The sequence below is a fragment of the Pogoniulus pusillus genome, chromosome 30 (assembly GCF_015220805.1).
Source record: "Pogoniulus pusillus isolate bPogPus1 chromosome 30, bPogPus1.pri, whole genome shotgun sequence".
Taxonomy (NCBI): Eukaryota; Metazoa; Chordata; class Aves; order Piciformes; family Lybiidae; genus Pogoniulus; species Pogoniulus pusillus.
Window position 1 is genome coordinate 7,614,486 of NC_087293.1, and position 18,338 is coordinate 7,632,823.

An 18,338-nucleotide genomic window follows, 5' to 3' on the forward strand; every position below is an offset into this window, starting at 1 on the left:
CACAACATCTTGGCCACTTCCACATTCTTTAATTTTTAAAATCCCCCAAGAACTAATCTACTTTCTGTGCAGGCAGCAACCAAAGTTTTACAATCAAATTTATTTTGTGTGGCAAAAGAGTGAAAGCAACTTAGAGCAGTGCTTGGACTTGTTCCAAATAAATTCAAAAACGGGGCAAGGAAAGTAGATTGGAAAAACAGAAAGAGGAAGAGTTACAAATAAGCACCAATATCCACATTCCAAAGAAGTTACTCTAAGTGTATTACGAGCTCTAAAAAGAGCGAGGGATCTCCTTTCTAAAGTCGAAATGGAGAACTACAGGTATAGTTCTCACTGACACTGAAAGGAGACTTGAGCTCTGAACTTCCATGCAAGCCTCACGCTGCCTGAAGCACAATGGTTCTGCAGGGACAGAGTTGGCTTTCATGTATGAACATCTACAGACTTCTACTCAGGGCATCCCTTCAATGAACACAGCACACCAAGGAAATTATTACCACTTAAACTTAATTTACAAACAGTAGCATTTTTGTCTTGTTCTTCTGATGGTTAGAGGAAGACTCTAGCAGGCTCAAATCAAAGGAGATCCTCAAAAGGAACTGTGTCCAGGTCTGGGCTCCCCAGTTCAAGAGTGACATAGAACTGCTTTAGAGTGTCCAGTGCAGAACCACAAAGATGTTTAAGGGAATGGAGCATCTCTCTTACAAGGAGAGCCTGAAGGAGCTGGGGATGTGCTGCTTGGAGAAGAGGAGACTGAGAGGTGACCTCAGCAATGGTTATAAATATGTAAAGGTGAGTGCCAGGAGGATGGAGTCAGGACAAGAGGTAACGGGTAGAAGCTGAGGCATAGGAAGTTTCATTTAAACATGAGGAGGAATTTTTTCACAGTGAGGGTGACAGAGCCCTGGAACAGGCTGCCCAGGGGAGTTGTGGAGTCTCCCTCTCTGGAGATATTCAAAACGTGCCTGGACGCCTTCCTGTGTGATCTGGTCTAGGTGATCCTGCTCTGGCATGGGGGTTGGACTAGATGAGCTTTTGAGGTCACTTCCAGCCCCTGATTCTAAGAAAAGCAATCCACTGAATCATGTGCATAAGAAGTCACTTTTAAAAGTCACTAATAAGTTCCAACTCCGAGTTGAAACTCACAGAAGTGAGTAAATGTTTTCACTCAACATAGCATTTTTGTTTTGCACTAACAAAACATCTCTTAAAGGTATTTTCCAACCTAAACAATCCTATTGTTTTATCTACTCTTTCCCAGTCCTGCTCAAATCAGCAACACATTTGCTTGCTCAAAATCCTAACCTTTTTGAAAAGACCTGAACCATCAGGGAAACAGACTTTCACCTCCTCTACATAAACCTTCAGCATGCTTCAATGCCTTCAGAAAACGATGCCCTTAGGTCACAACCTGATATCTACTACAGATAAAGGAAAGCTTCTCTGCTGACATGTATGTAGCAAGTGTGGTCCAAAATCCTCATAGCAGGAACAACTTCCAGCATTCATCTGCCTTCCCCAGACAAACAAAGAAAGCAAAAGGGCAGGGTGGCTTTTACACCTGCTTATCCAACTAACGTGACTTGCAAAGTTGTGAGTCCAGTGCAAGTAGTTAGGAGGAAGGGGTACTCCTGTTCACTTCCCTGAATTCTTGATGCATTTCAAAAGAAAAATAGTGGGAAGAGGGTCGGGCAGAGAGTCAGAGCCCATTTCATATCACACTGAGACCTGAGTTCAGTGAGGCTATCATGCAGAATTTGATGCAAGTATCACCACTTTACAGGAAGTCTTTGAGGTTTCTTGCTAGGAGCAATTCAGAGTACCATAAACTCTTGTCCATACACTGGCCTTGGTTACATCAGGGTTAATATGGACAAATTCCACTAGCAGTAGTATTGGTCTGAACATTTTCTTCCACAGCTGCACTCTTTGTGCAACTTCACAGAAGACTCAGCAGAATTGGCTTTTAGAAAAACCAGTACTTTTGTAGCAAGAGAAAACAACATCCATAAAGCTCAAGTATTCTAGCCAGAGCTGAGAAGTGTGTGCTTGTATTGGGTCATTAAAGTTCAACAGCACTGTGGTTGACTCTGCAGGACTCTCACATGCTATTCCATCCCCATTTCAGTCAGGGAACTTCCACCAATGTCAGTGGGAGCTCCGTGCAAACAGCAAGAATACCGAATACCAGCCTTAGTTGCTTGAGTTTAGCTGAAGAGCAAACCTTATGTTCAAGCAGCCTCTCAGTTGTAAGAAGGCAAGCATTCAGCCATGACTAATTTAGGAACTAATTCAACATTAAACTGCGGCAGAATGAGGAAGCAAAGTGACAGCTGTTTAATTAAACTCTAAATCCGATTAGATGGTGTTATCAAGAGAAATCCATGGGAGCCTGAGGTCATGAGAATGGTCCTCTTCACAGGCTGAAAATTCTGCAAGTGGAATCTCATAGAATAACGTTAACCACAGGTTAGCATCAGGATTTCTCCCTCGTACAAACGTGCGACCTCACGAGCAGCCAACCTGTGCTGCAGACCAGAAGGGGTGACATAGAAGAGCCAATTGTATGTCACTTTAGAAGGAAAGTTTCTTGACAAAGTTTGTGCAGAGGAGGCAGTTGGCCACTGTCTACCTTAAAATCAAAACAGTCTCTGCCTAATGGAAGCAGGACAGAAGCAGCAAGCCCTCACATGCTGTTGGCAGCACTTGAATCGGTGGAGACAAAGCCTATGCAGGAGAGCTCCGGGAGCTGTTCTGTGCTTCCAGCTATTGTTCAGCACATCACCCTTGATGAACAGTGACACCTTGGCAACACATTTACAGGAGAAGAAGATGGAGATGTGGGAGACATACAGCAAGCTCCACATATGTCAGTTGCAAACACAACAACTAGTCTGCTGATGAGCACTAAGTTACGCATCACAAGTTTCCACTGGAGTGATGCACTGAGCTGCACTGTACCGCAGACTATTGTTAGGCTGATCTGTGAGCCAGCTTAACACAATGGTTGTAGATTTGGGTTATTAATGCTACCAAGATTACAGCTGATTAACAAAATAACGTTGTTGGGCAGCAGACTCTATTTATCTACATAATCCCACGATCAAAAGTAAATTATACATTGTGCTTTCTGCCAAATGGCTTCTCTGACGTGCCACGTTTGTGGATGGTATGTATAGGGGAAGGGAAAGAAGCTGACATTCTGCCTTTAGATTCTTAGAACACACTTCAGAGTGTTTCTAGGGGCCGAAGAGCTTGCAGGACTGAGGACCCCTTTGGGACAGATTCACTCTATGGGTAGGCAGTGGGGAAAGGCAAATCTGGTTGGCTGGACTTCAGTTTGCTCTTTTCTCTCACCTGATTCCAATGCATTTGGCCCATCACATGTAAAGCCTGCTCCACTTTTCATCAGTTTCTAACACGAGGGCTGTGGATGGATTTCTTGCAACCAGAGGACACGAATTGATAACCATGAGCAACCCATGCTGCAGAGTGTCCTTGAGTCCATCCCCGAGGCAGGAACTAAGATGGTGAAGCAAACCCCCACGTCCAGCTGCAGGAGGCAGGGTCTGCTGGCTGCAGGAGGCTGACCCTACAAGTTGTTTATATGAGTTTAACCTAGCTGTACCTCACACATAACCTTAAGCCTATCTGTACCTTCCACATGTACCAATCTCAATTAAGCTAGCTATGCATGCCTCTGCCAAGTTAGCACATAAGTTGCTGGATCACTGCAATAACAGGGGAGAACAATGATCTAACCATATTGGTGTAATGAGTTGTTACTCTGGGGTGCAACACTGGCAGAGGGCTTTTACTTCATGAGTAATAGCACACTGCAAAAGAAATGGGGTAATGCCATCAAGCAGTAAAACCAAAGGAATACAATCTGCTTAGTTAATAGCATCTCTCAGGATTCAAATATGAACCCTGGTGAAATTCATGTTACTCTATAACTCTGAGGTCCTTACTGCAAAGGAAAATGTAAACTAATAAATGAACTAGCAGGGGTGAAAAATTAAGCCATTCAAAATCTACATAAGACATAAACTTAATGAAAGTTGCCATTTTCTGTGGTCTGTTTCTGACAAAGACAGAAGAAGAGATGATCTAAAAGTTCCTGGTGGATGCTAATTCTTTGTGACACACAACAAGACTATGAACTATCTTTATTAGAGCTTTGTTAAACAACCAGCAATGAACATGGCGCAAAAATTAAGGACAACACCTGCCCTGAAGAACAAATAATGCAGAAGTCAAATACAGATAAAACATCAACCCAGGGAAAGACTCAAAGGTGGATGTTGGCACTGTTCTGTCCCCAGCACACACAACATTTGTTTGAAGACCTTGATCAAGATGATGTCTGTGGGTCTTTAGGAGTCTTAAAGAAGAAAAATGGGGGAAATGTGGGAACAAGGAGAGAAGGAAGGAATTCAGACTCATATTTTCCACTTCCAGAAGAGCGTCTTTGACCATCATCAGCATGCAGGTAAAGCCCTTGAGCACACAGGCTAGGCTGAGACTCCTCACACATTTCTCCTGGCTCTGGACCAATAGCAAGGAAAACAGTGGTAAATTCCTAGGGCCAGAAGGAAAGAAAGCAAAGGGTGCTCTGTTGGGATGGGAATGTCTTGGGCTCAGAACAACCTTCCCTGCAGTTTTTGTGAACCACATAAATTATGACAAAGATCTCAGTGTCTTTTCAAAAAGGGAACTCAGTGTTCTGCAAGTGCAATACCTTTTTAATCAATGTTCCTGTCTCTGTTCAGTCTACATATTGAGATAAATCTTAATTATTGGCCCCCTACATTAGTAACAAACAGTTCCATTTTCTTCTGTGCTTATACACTTTTCAAATACCCTGCTAGTGGAATCATTGAGCCTTGATAAATTATGCTCTGCAGACAGAAAAAGGGAATGTAGAATGTATTAACAGATAGGGATGCAGAAAAATATCTTTGGATTCTTAGATGACTAATCCACACTTTCCTTGCAGTCAACCTACCCTGTTAACATTTGAACATGCAAAAGGAACCACAGCAAATGATTACTTTGATTTAGCAGGCTGCATTGCTAAATGAGCTCATTATCACTCAAAAGCAAGCATCTCCTTTAAAAGGAAAGAGAAGACCAGAACAACTGAACAAATCTAACTATGCCTTTAATTGCTTTGTTCTGTTTACAGCAAATGATGTAAAAATGCTGCAAAGCCATTACTCACAGGATCACAGGATATTAGGGGTTGGAAGGGACCCAAGGAGATCATTGAGTCCAACCCCCCTTGCCAGAGCAGGACCACATAATCTAGCACAGATCACAGAGGAATGCATCCAGACAGGCCTTGAAAGTCTCCAGAGGAGACTCCACAACCTCTCTGGGGATCCTGTTCCAGTGCTCTGGGACCCTTACAGTAATGAAGTTCCCCATTTTGTTGAGGTGGAACCTCCTGTGCTGCAGATTACACCTACTGCTCCTTGTCCTACCCCAGGGAGTGAGTGAGCAGAGCCTGTCCCCCTGCTCCTGATCCCCAGCCCTCAGATATTTATAAACATTTATTAAATCCCCTCTCAGTCTTCTCTTCTACAGACTAAGCAGCCCCAGGTCCCTCTGCCTCTCATCATCAGGCAGTGCTCCACTCCCCGGATCATCCTCGTAGCCTTCTGCTGGACTCTCTCCAGCAGATCCCTGTGCCTCTTAAAATGGGAGCCCAAATCTGAACACAGTATTCAAGAGTAGAGGGGGAGGAGAACCTCCCTTGATCTGCTGGACACACTCTTCTTAATACACCTCAAGATCCCACCAGCCACCTTGGCCACAAGGGCAGATTGCTGTTTCATAGTTAACTTGTTATCCACCAGCACTCCCAGATCCCTCTCCACAGGGCTGCTCTCCAGCAAATCACCTCCCAGCCTGTACTGGTGCAGTTTGTTATTCCTTTCCAGGTGCAAGATTCTGCACTTGTCCTTGTTGAACCTCATTTGGTTCCACTATGCCCAAGTCAAATCTGCACTCAGATCTGCGTATCAGCAAGAAGACAGAGATCTGAACACTACCCAGATTATTTTAACAAAAGGATCTAACTTATTGCTTGTGATTTTGAATTAAAAAAACCCAAACCAACACCCTAAAAGCAAAACCTTCCCATCTGCAAAATCTATAAGCAGTGTTGTAGCTAGCAGAACACAGAGCAATAGACACAGCCTGTTTTATACTAAGGATGAACCCTCCAAAATAGGCAGTATGAAACATTTTGCTTCAAGCTGCAGGCTAATGAACAAGGGGACACAGTCTCAAGTTGTGCCAGGGGAGATCTAGGCTGGATGTTAGGAGAAAGTTGTTGCCAGAGAGAGTGATTGGCATTGGAATGGGCTGCCCAGCAAGACGGTGGAGTCACCATCCCTGGAGGTGTTCCAGAAAAGCCTGGCTGAGGCACTTAGTGCCATGGTCTGGTTGACTGAGTGGGGCTGGGTGCTAGGTTGGACTGGATGAGCTTGGAGGTTGCTTCCAACCTGGTTGATTTGATGATTCTATGAATGTTTAGCTCATACACGACAAATTAAGGACATGAAATAAAAACAGATGAACATTTTCATGTTTGATTATGTCTTCCTTTACCATCTTAAAATCTGTAAGTATGCTCAGTTTGCCATTTGAAATGTCAGTCCTAATCAATAGGTATCAACAGTGACTGAGCCTGTGGCTGGGGCCTCTCTGTTTTGTAGGAGCTGTGACACTGAATTTAATAGAATAGAATCACAGAATCAACCAGGTTGGAAGAGACCTCCAAGCTCACGCAGCCCATCCTATCACCCAGCCCTATCCAGTCATCTAGACCATGGCACTAAATGCCTCATCCAGGCATTCACTTAGGTTCCGCTCACTAAAACCCCAAGTATTGTGCTAAAGCTGTCTCTGTTTCCTGTTGCCCAGAACAGATGTGCTAGGATCCAGAGTTTTCAAAGAGAGATGGTATTTCCTGCTGTGTGGAGGTAGAGTCTGTAACTGAAAATGACTTCAAAGGAAACAATTCTGGAACCACTTAAAATGTGGAAAAACTTTTAAGGACAACTGTAAGGTCTGAGAAGCAGAAAGCCTGATTTCATCTTTTTGTAAGCACTTAAAATATAGAATAAGGACATCAAAGTGACTGGAGAAGATGGAAAGCAGAAGCTCACATTTCATTTTTCTATATTTAGACAGAAATGAAACAAAAAAGTCAGATTTTCTTTTAGAGACACATATGTAACACAGGAACCTACCTGTTCCTCTGGGAAATTTCATTCCTTGCTTTCACTGTTTTGCTAAATTGACTTAGAAATGAAAGCACTTACTGAGGGAACACATTATCTAGGGAGAAAAAAATTGTAGGTACAAGCTGAAATGTGAGTGATTACCTGCAGATATTCCAACTCCAGCATCATTATTGGTTATTTTGAGCACAGAAAATGCAAACAGATGAAAAGCTGCAAAGTGACAGGTTAAAAGACCCTATTCTGAGACCAAGGCACTTGAGAACCATCGCTGCTGTTGTTTCAGAGCATTGCTATTTATGGATGTGTTTACAGATACTTATGAATGTACTTAGAGCAATAAACTGCCCTAAGTTCTCCTGGAAACTTACATTTTTATACATTTATGCAGTGCATAAATTATACACATTTCATCTACAGCAGACACATGACAACATCTACAATAGGCACTCACACACATCATTTTTTTTACCTAACAAGCACTTTTAGAGGAGCAGCACTTTCAGAGGAGATGCTTGGAAAACAGAGTGGAGAGAAACATATTATGAGCATTAGTTCAGTGACTGTAGCTGCTTACAACACTCCCAGGAAAGGACAAGTATTTGTTAGGGGTATCAAAAGCTATGCCAATAAAATGGCCTCAGAAACTGCCACACATTCTATCTTTTCTAATCACAAAAAATAGCTTTTCATTTACTCAAACATCTAAGGAATAATTGTCTGAGAAAGCCTCCAGCCATGATGAACACCTCTCGTGTTTTCTCCATTGCTGAATGGTCCTATTAAGTTTATCACAGATGGGAGTGGGAGCATTGGTGAAGGCTGAATGGGAGAGAAAGGCAATAGCCACCTGGTGATCTCGTAATGGAACAGTTCATGGGTGCTTAGGCAGCCGTGGCTGGAGCTATATAATATTTTCTTACTGGAACAATTTCATGGCTTACTGTCCTCATTTGTTTCAAAAAGACCAATATGTGAAATTTGTCCGTTTTAGGGCACTTTCTGGGCTCAAGATCTGTCAGACATTGACTTCCCTTTTTTGTGACTGTGAGCAATTCCTTTGGAAATGGACCCCTGGTTCAATTGGGTTTGCTCCACCGTTAAGCAAAACCAGCTGAGTTCTGGGGATGTCTCCAGCCTGTGGTGACCGTGGGAACGTAGCTGGTAGTAAAAAGGCAATTTTCATTAGCAATTTGAAATTCTTCCCATGTTCATTTCAATTAAACCTGCGGCCCTGTTAGATGGTTGGCTATATATCTGCAATAATATTGCTGTAATAGCTGTAATCAATAGACAGCTGCAGATTGAAAATATACAAGCACATTAGGAGCCATGCATGGATGCACACACAATTACACACTGCATGCAGATCTGTTAGCAGTCTATGTGCACCCAAACACATGCACAGCTATAATGGGAACAAGATTATGAAGTATTCTGTGTTAATGGAAGCCAAATACTTGGTTATAGGCAGAGAGAGGCAGTGCTTTTCATTTTTAACACTACACATTTCTATGCCAGATATTTCTTACTGTAAATATTTGCCAAGCATCATTTTTTAAAGCCTAACCCCACTGAAAATCCACAGTGACTTTGCCAGTGGCTTCAGGAAAGCCACAGTCCACTGTCAGGCATTCTGGATGAAACCCTACAGAGTCCTCACCAATGTTCTTTAGTCAGAGCCAAGCACTTCTACAAACCTGTGATACTGTGTGATACTGTGACTTCCACCTGAAGGACAACCATCCTGCTCCTCAGACAAAAGTGACTGACTTAACTGGCTGTTATGCTAATAAGGTATGACAGATAGAAGGAGTTTTCCACCACTCCTCATCAGTAATACTGTTGTTGTGAGTTTATCCCTTAACATGTTGAAGACTTTCAGTCCGTGGCAGACATGAGACCAGCATCATCACTGACACAGGTGGAGCCTGTAGAGACACGAAGTACAACAGGACAAAGCCATGCCACCTTAACGTGGTCTCTGAATGATGGGAGCCAAGCAGCAGTTTAAAGAAGCCTTGTGGCAAGGGCCTGATCACAGGATGTCAGGAGTTGCAAGGGACCTCAAGAGATCATTGAGTCCAAACCCCTTGCCAAAGCAGGGCCACACAATCTAGCACAGATCACAGAGGAATGCATCCAGACAGGCCTTTAAAGTCTCCAGAGAAGGAGACTCCACAACCTCTCTGGGCAGCCTTTGCCAGTGCTCTGGGACCCTTACAGTAAAGAAGTTTCCCCTTGTGTTGAGGCAGAACCTCCTGTGCTGCAGCTTACACCCATTGCTCCTTGTCAAACACCTAGGTACACTGTTTATTTGCTTCTGTTTGTAGTGCTGTAGCAGGCAAAGCTGTCAACGAGGTATAGCTTGATAAACTATGCACTGAAGACACTCACATAGTTACAGACAAGAAAGCACTGCATTTTTGGGAATGAGCTTCACAACAGATCTAAATCATACTTTATAGCTCTAGAAAAAGACTGTGGTGCCTAAGAACAGTGTCATTTACATGCTCTGAGATATCATGCCTGGTATCCAGATGCTCTTCTATAAGGGCACAGGTCTCCTGAAGGTCCTGTGTCATACCTGGCAGTCCTGAATGGATGGCCTGGACTCTTCATCTTTAATGATGAGCCTCTTTAACACTGAATGACAATATTGTGCCTACCACATTATCCTGCTCCTGGAATTTTGGGTGGAATGCCCAGATTCTCCTGAAATGAACCAAGTTTCAGATAGTGCTAAAAGTCATACTGATGACAAATAAACTGTTTGGATTGAAAACTCAAGGTAAAAGCTTATCTAGCCTCCTTCTTTCCAGGGAATGGCACAGTACTGACCATGGTAGGGGCTGGCATGCACTCTGCAGCAATTTTAAATGCTTTATGGACCTTAAGGATTAAGTCCAAGGACAATTTCTTGTTTTAAGTAACTGGGGTACTGCATGATACATGGATGATTTTTATGGCTGCAGTGGAGGGTTGTGAACTTGTTTTATTTGGGTAGATTAATATGTCATGGATTATTAATGAGTTACTTTCTCCTTTTAATAGGCAGTATTCATCTTCTACAAGTTCCTTAAGGTCCTCAGTTTTTGGCTGTGGAGGGCACATGAGCACTTGGCTCGAGTTTGTGGATGTCACAACTGTACTTAAACCACATTGGAAGTGGAGCAGGCTGCTTCTGCTAGATTATTTCAATTTAATCTAGTCTCTTTTGAAATCAGCAAATGCCTTTTTAAAATTATTCTTATTTTTCACTGTACACTTTTAACTTTTGATAAGCAAAAACTGTAACAAAAACACAAGGGAGATTCTTATGAAATGGCTATAGAATAGTAATAACCAAAATGCAGAAAACAGCCATTGTTATTTCCTGTCCTTGCCTCTAGACTATTTTTCCTTTTCAAATAGTGTATTGATTTTATTGGCTTCATAGCAGGTCCACATAAGCAAAGCACATAGAGGGCAGGAACAAGATTATTGCATTAATGAGAGCAGATACTGCACAGACATCAGAAACTTATTGTAGTTAAAAAGATGAGAGTGACACAGGAAAATGGAATTATTGATCAGATATATGCCTAACAGAGTGGTGTGCCTTAGAATGTATAGGAATTAAACCCATCATATATGTATAGGTAGGCAAAGTAAATAGCTAATGTATATTTAATCAAAGACACAATCATTTCCTCCTTACTCAAGCATAACCAGGTTTTATCCTCAGGGACTGCTTTGCCTAGAGGTCCATGGCTAAAAAGGCATTCTTGAAAGAGGTTGCCATGCTCATTGTACAAGTCACTGATATGAAGGATAAAGGGATCAAATCAATTTGTTTAAAGCAGAAGTTTATTTGTTAGTATAACCCAAGGCAACTACTGTGGCCATTACTTTTATTTCAGCATCTCTCAGTAACTTACAACACTGAAAGAGGCTTGAGAAAAGATTTGTGTGTTTGAAAGCTTGGCTGTTTTTTTCTAACTCTGCTGAATGGCCTAATGAAAGATATTACCTCTAGCCACAGCCCTTGCTTCACTTTGATTTCTGCTCTTCAGGACTAGGATAACATTGCCAGTAGCGAGTAGGGGAGACCAGCACTCATGTTTAAGCAGGGAATTTTCCTTTACAAAGAATCAACAGGTTTTTCACACAAAGTGATCTCAGAATCATTGAATGGTTTAGGTTAGAAGGGACTTGGGCTGTGCTCCAGGCCCCTCACTGTTGGAGAAATTCTTGTTAGCAGAGCACACAAGAATTGATAAACATGAGCAACCCGTGCTGGGAATGTCCTTGAATCCATCTTGGGAGTTTAGATAGCAGGCACAGGGTAGCTTTCCCCCACATGCAGCTGCAGGGGGTGGAGTGCAGCTGCAGGTGGGCAGAGTTTAGCCAGCCCCAGAGGCTGACCCTCAGATTGTTATGGTATGCTGACCTATTGATGCCTTACAAGTAACTCTGGCCCCTCTGACTGTAACCAGTCTTGGTGGAGCACGCCTATTGCTAGAAGTGCATCTAAGTCACTGCATCACAGAAATAAAGTGGACTTGACCATCTAACCATATTGGTGACCAAAGAGTCATCTTCCCATAGTGCTCCACCGAACGGTTTTTCTCAACACCTCACCAGCTTCATCGCCCTTCTATGGACACCTTCCAGCACCTCAACATCTCTCTTGAATTGAGGAGCCCAGAACTGGACACAGGACTGAAGAGGTGGCCTGAGCAGTGCTGAGTACAGGGGCAGAATAACCTCCCTCGTCCTACTGGCCACAATGTTCCTGATCCAGGCCAGGATGCCATTGGCTCTCCTGGCCACTTGGCACACTGCTGGCTCATTGTCAGCTACTCTTTACCAGCACCCCCAGGTCCCTCTCTGCCTGGCTGCTCTCAGCCACTCTGTCCCCAGCCTGTAGCGCTGCTTGGGGTTGTGGCTAAAGTGTAGAGCCCTGCACTTGGCCTTGTTAAACTTCATCCCATTTGCCTCTGCCCACCCATCCAGCCTTCTTCCTAACATCTAGTTTAAATCTCCCCTCTGCCAGCTTAGACCCATTACTCCTTGTCCTGTCATTACAAGACCTTGTAAATAGTTCCTCCCCAGCCCTCCTGTAGGCCTCCTTCAGATACTGGAAGGCTGAAGCCAAATTCTTGTCATTCAAATTCTTATACTATAACATAGGAAATATTAACTGCTGTATGCATTTTAAAGATAAGTACATTGCTGTGGCCCAGAGTGTTGCCAGCCTTCCAAAAGAGGCTGAAACTAACTCCAGACATGTGGCTCCCAGTCCAACAGACAGTTCCTGTTTCTGCATACCCAGTGCTTAATGAGTACTCCATAATTTGCATGAGGTAAGAGCAGTGAGGAGGAATTACTGAGTCTCAAATGACTTATTTATTACCACATCAAGCTCACTCCTGAAGCTTCCAGGCATTCTTAAAACATATGCCACAGGACACCTTGTGCCAGCTGGCAGCTCCACTGTTAGTCACTGCTTTTCAAGGCTTGCAATTGACACTTTGTCCCAGATCCAGAATCTAAAACATAGCCTTCTCTGCTGGCACCATGGAAGCTTCAAGCCGTATAACAACTTCTTGCTATTGGCACACAGACACAGAGTACCCCATACAAAATGATTCCAGAGTACATCCAGGTCTTAGACTGATCGCTTTGGTTTCTGCTGCTGACATAATATATGCAGCAGGAGGCCTTCTACCTTCTGTTAGCTCCCCAGAATGAGAACTCAAGATCACAAAGAGGTTATAGCAAGCCTTTTTGGATTTCACTCAGTTGTGCAGTGTTTCAGACCACGAAAAGAGAACTCACCTTTAAATCGCACAAGGTGATTTTGTCCACGTGCTCTTTCCCTCAGCTACATCCTGGTAAAATCTGGTCTATGCAAATGAAAACAAAAGTGCTATGCCAAGGTAAAAACAGTTCCACGTTAAATAAAATAAAGTACTTCTCCCTGAAATGGCATATTGAGAGTAAAACTCAATCATGAACCCGAAGCTTTGAACTGTCAGAAGGAGTCTGGGGGTGGAAGGTACAGATAAATGGGCTATGCTGCAAAACCAGACTGTATGTAAGCACAGTGTGTGGCACAGGAACACACTGGTGTGTTTTTCAGTGCTGAATTTACAGGCTAACATTCTCCTCTATCATTTTCTCAAACTCCCCAGTGAAGTTGAATTAGGTTTTGGTTTTTTTTTTTTAACACTTATTTAGTTAAATCAAAATACTCATTTTACAACCTCCAAATCATGCACAGCTCTGGTCCTATATGGCTTTTGAGAGAAGAGCACAGCCCAGTCACTAATCCTGATAGTGACAGTCAGCATTCACTATTCAACTATTGTAACTAATAAAACTGCATTCTTGCTATTTTTCATTAATAGAGGATTTCCAAAAGCAAATTGCAGCAATAAATTACATAATTACAGCTTGTATTGTTGTTCTGTGCAGTAACAAATCCTGCAGAAAGACAATCAGCTTTGCTAGGAAAAATAATACAGAGCACAAATCAGATGACTAGGACCTGATTAAAATTAATGTCAGTGTTACTTTTGGTTCTGTTTGCTTGCTGAAATCCCTTCTCTCTCTCATGTGCTGGCTTGCTGATGCTTATGTTATGGTGATGGTGCTTTAAATGTTAGGCATGATTTGCTTCTGAGGGGAAACCCAACTTTGACAGGTTCACTATGGTCTAAAGCACCCACCACAGCAACGGGGCCACTGCCACAGTACAGAAGTCTGTGACTGTTCATTCATATGTGCATCAGTCTGGAGAGCTCAAGCATTGCAGAAAGACCTTTGCATACAGCCCCTTTAACTCAGCTATGTAGGTTTTGTTGTAGCTCAGGCTTTGGTGCAGTCTTGGGATCAAACCCCAACACCCCTCCTGCTCCCCATACCTTTAAAGCAGTTGCTATGCAGGCAAAGAGAAAGAGCCAGAAGCACAGTGCTAGCTTTCTCCCCAGGATAGTGCTGGACTCTAACCCCAGGTTTTTTAGTGTTTTATCTCCCTCAGGCAGAACTACTGAGTTTGAAGTACAGATTCCTAATGAATTCCATGACAAACATTCCCAGTAGTGAGAGTCTGGGTGGATAATGAACAGCAAACTGAAAGCAGGGTAAGACAAACATGCACCTAATAGCAAACCCAAGGTGAAAAGTTGCTGCTTTTTTTAATGCTTGGGATAGCTCATTATAATGCTGAAGCTTATAGAAGTCCTGGTGAGTTTTGCTTCCCCATACTCACTCATTATCTTCCATTAGGGTAAAGCATTTCCTTGTTGTCTAGATAGTTTTGCTGTCGAAGCTGGAGCACCTCAGGACCTCATTAATTAGAGTCCAGCTTAAAGAATTCATAATTATGCTAGGTGACTATTTCTCTTGATTGTGAAGAATGAGGTATTCCCCAAAAAATATTGACACTCTCTTTACAGATCAAAATCATCATTAGGAGCTGCCAATTAAGAGAAATTGCTCCTGTTTTCCAGTATGGGTCTCAGCTAGCCCACTTAATGCTGAAGCTGGCTGAGCAACCGCTGTGTTTGCAAACATACCTGCTCTGCTCTGTCAGACACTGTCCAGTCTGCCATCTCTTTTAAGTGACAGCATGAGAAAGCAGAGACCATTTACTCTCTGGGGTAAACCACAAACATTTGTTGTCTGGAATAAGTCTGAGTAGTGCCTGGGATTGCATTTATTAGCTAAGTCAAGACAATTGACTTTTAGCTAAGCTAACGGGAGAGCACTAGTTTAGATGAAAACTAGTCTATTAACTACCATAGAGAGGGTATAAACTATCAGCTGAAACTGCTGAGTTCAATTCTCATTCCACCTCTGACAGTACATCAAGAACAAAGTCATGCTGTGCTCTTCTGCCTCCTTCATGCATCTTTCAGATCCTTTGCAGCAGAAGGGTAGTGCTGCATGGGACTCAGAACCAGGCAGAGCACTTGCCTCCCATCGTTGGCCATGGGTAAACTCTGGTCAAAGTCTGAAGTCACAGAGTCACAGAATGTCAGAAGCTGGAAGGGACTTCCAGAGATCACAGTATCACCAAGGTCGGAAGAGATCATCGAGTCCAACCCTCCTGCCAAGGCAGGTTCACCCAGGGTAGTTTCAAGCTACAGTCTTACAAATTAGTAGCTTCTCTGCCTTTAAATTCCAGTTCTGTTTCAGCTGCCAACTTTTGCAAACTATCAGCCTCTGAAATTGGTCTCTTGCTGCTGCCGAGAAGCACTTTTCCGCCCTCCTCCATCTGATCTGGCAGTGAAGGCAGCAGGGGAGGGCATGCAGGGTGACTACAGCTACAGCAGCAAAACACACAGCCCTGGAATGCCCTTCTCAAACACTGTCATCTGGGTCCAGAGCTCACTTTCTGCTGCCTCTGCATGGTCTCTGCTCACATGCACATGGCAGATGTGAAATAGCCTTTCTGGTTACGTTAAACATTCAGAATTTTAATCAGCTGTCATTTCAAATATAAGCCATTACATAAGATGTCTTTTTCTGATGGAGCAATATCACAAACCCAACCCAATACCAATACTTTAAGCAGTCCCCAAATCCTGCCCAATAAATCACGTGAACAAAAGAACCTCCAGACTTCACACTACACAATGTAGTGCCACAAACCAACACCAAAAACATCTGCAGCAAAACGTGGACTTGACTCAGGCTAACTTACTGTGCTCAGGATCAGAGCAGAAACACCTGGCTGGCTCCAGGCAGCCCTGCACTGTGCCATATTGTCAGAAGAAAGAGCCCACACCAGTAATTTTCTGTGAACTGAGCACAAGTGATCAGCATCAAGCATGGACTAGCTGTGGATCTCAAATCCCTCTGCCTGCTATGTTACAACAGAGGTGTGATCCTATGGAGTTGTTTAGCCTGGGGAAGAGGAGGCTCAGAGCAGATCTCATTGCTGTCTACAACTACCTGAAGGGAGGCTCTTCTGCCAGGCAACCAGCAACCAGCAACAGAACAAGGGGACACAGTCTCAAGTTGTGCCAGGGGAGATATAGGCTGGATGTCAGGAGGAAGTTCTTCACAGAGAGAGTGATTGGCATTGGAATGGGCTGCCCAGGGAGGTGGTGGAGTCACTGTCCCTGGAGGTGTTCAAGAAAAGCCTGGATGAGGCACTTAGTGCCATGGTCTAGTTGACTGGCCAGGGCTGGGTGCTAGGTTGGACTGGGTGAGCTTGGAGGTCGCTTCCAAACTGGTTGATTCGGTGATTCTATGTTCCCCTGCAGTTCCAGCCTTTTCCATTCCTGGAGCTCAGTTTCATCCAGCCTTGACCAACACCTTGACTTCAATCAGCTTATTTTGCAGACAGAATTTTCTAGAGGTTTCTGACTTTGTCATTTGTCCATGCATCAATTAGGTCTTACCACAACACCAAGCATCCAACAACTGAGTCGCTGCACAACTCTTATCTTTCTATATATTTCTGGTGTGGTTCAATGGATTTCTCTCCTGTCAAGGCTGAGAAGCATCTATAGGAAGCCTCATATTAATATTGAGCTAGCAGTGTGCACTTGCAGCCCAGAGGGCCAACCAGAGCCTAGGCTGCATCAGGAGAAGTGTGGCCAGCAGGGCAAGGCATGTGATTCTCATTCTCTACTCTGCTCTGCTGAGACCCCACCTGGAGTACTGCATCCAGTTCTGGAGCCCCCATTACAAGAGGGATGTGGATGTGCTGGAGCATGTCCAGAGAAGGGCCACGAGGATGCTCAGAGGGCTGCAGCAGCTCTGCTATGAGGACAGACTGAAAGAGTTGGGGCTGTTCAGTCTGAAGAAGAGGAGGCTCCCAGGTGACCTTCTTGTGGCTTTCCAGTATCTGAAAGGGATCTACAGAAAAAGCTGGGGTGGAACTTTTTAGGCTATCAGGGAGTGACAGGACTAGGGGAAATGGAGTAAAGCTGGAGGTGGGGAGATACAGGCTGGATGCGAGGAGGAAGTTCCTCAGTACAAGAGTGGTGAGAGCCTGGAATGGGTTGCCCAGGTAAGTGGTTGAGGGCCAATCCCTGGAGGTGTTTAAGGCCAGGCTGGATGAGGCTGTGAGCAGCCTGCTCCAGGGTAGGGTGTCCCTGGGCATGGCAGGGGGTTTGGAACTAGATGATCCTTGTGGTCCCTTACAACCCTGACTGATTCTATGATCTCTTTTCTACAGGCAGGAAAATAAGCAAAGAGACCCAAAATTTCTCTATATGGCAGAGACCTTTAAAAATCTGGAAGGCAGCTGACCCCATCTCTCCTCAGCATTTAAAAAATTTCAAAGTAATCCATTCAATAGCATTGTCAGATCTGAGGGATGCTGGGAGAGGAAATTATACATACTGTTGTGCTGCATAGAAAATGACATACAACTTGGGCTACAGGAAAAATTAATTCCAGCCAGCTGAGATAGCCTTATTGATCCATTCTCATTTCCTGCAAAGGCAGGACTGAATGTGATTGTAGTAGAGAAAAGGAAAGCAGAAGCTAGAGGCAAAAGTGTGGGGGTTGTAGAAATGATAACTGGGACTTAAAAAGGCACTGTTAAAAAGGAGCCATTTTGAACTCTTTATGTTGTTTGCATCTTCTGACCAGTTTAAGATCAATGAACAACACTTCACAACACTTCATCCTTTTTTTTTCCCTATATATTTTTTTCTTTTCCTTTTGTTTCCTGATGGGTAGACAACAAAAAAGTCAATTCTTAACAGATAAGATGAATCGATATGCATTGCTAGTCACAGATCAACACACTATGTGACACGGCCAATTTATAAGCAGGGATGCTGGCTCCTGAGTTTAGCTGATATAAATATAGAGCAAGGACACAAAATGTAGTCAAATTATATCCACCATGATTCTAAAGGAAGGAATGCTATCCTCATTTAAACAACTGGAACCTGCCGTGACAGAAATTGTAGGCATAGAAGTGATCTCAGTTCCTCCTTCTCCCTTAACATCAAAAGATTCTAACCCTGGTGTCTGATGCAGAGCACTCGGTCTATAACTGAACTCTAAGAGCTCTTGACTTCATGGTATTATTCAGGGCTTCACAGCTGATTTAAGCTGTCCCAGTTAGTA

General features: G+C 43.5%; 1 protein-coding gene across 3 annotated transcripts in view; it reads right to left on the bottom strand.

Annotated features, from left to right (window-relative positions):
- The window catches only part of TMEM132C (transmembrane protein 132C), a 245,586-nt gene that overhangs the window by 37,659 nt on the left and 189,589 nt on the right, over positions 1–18,338 (bottom strand). The gene's annotated exons all lie outside the window — the stretch shown is intronic.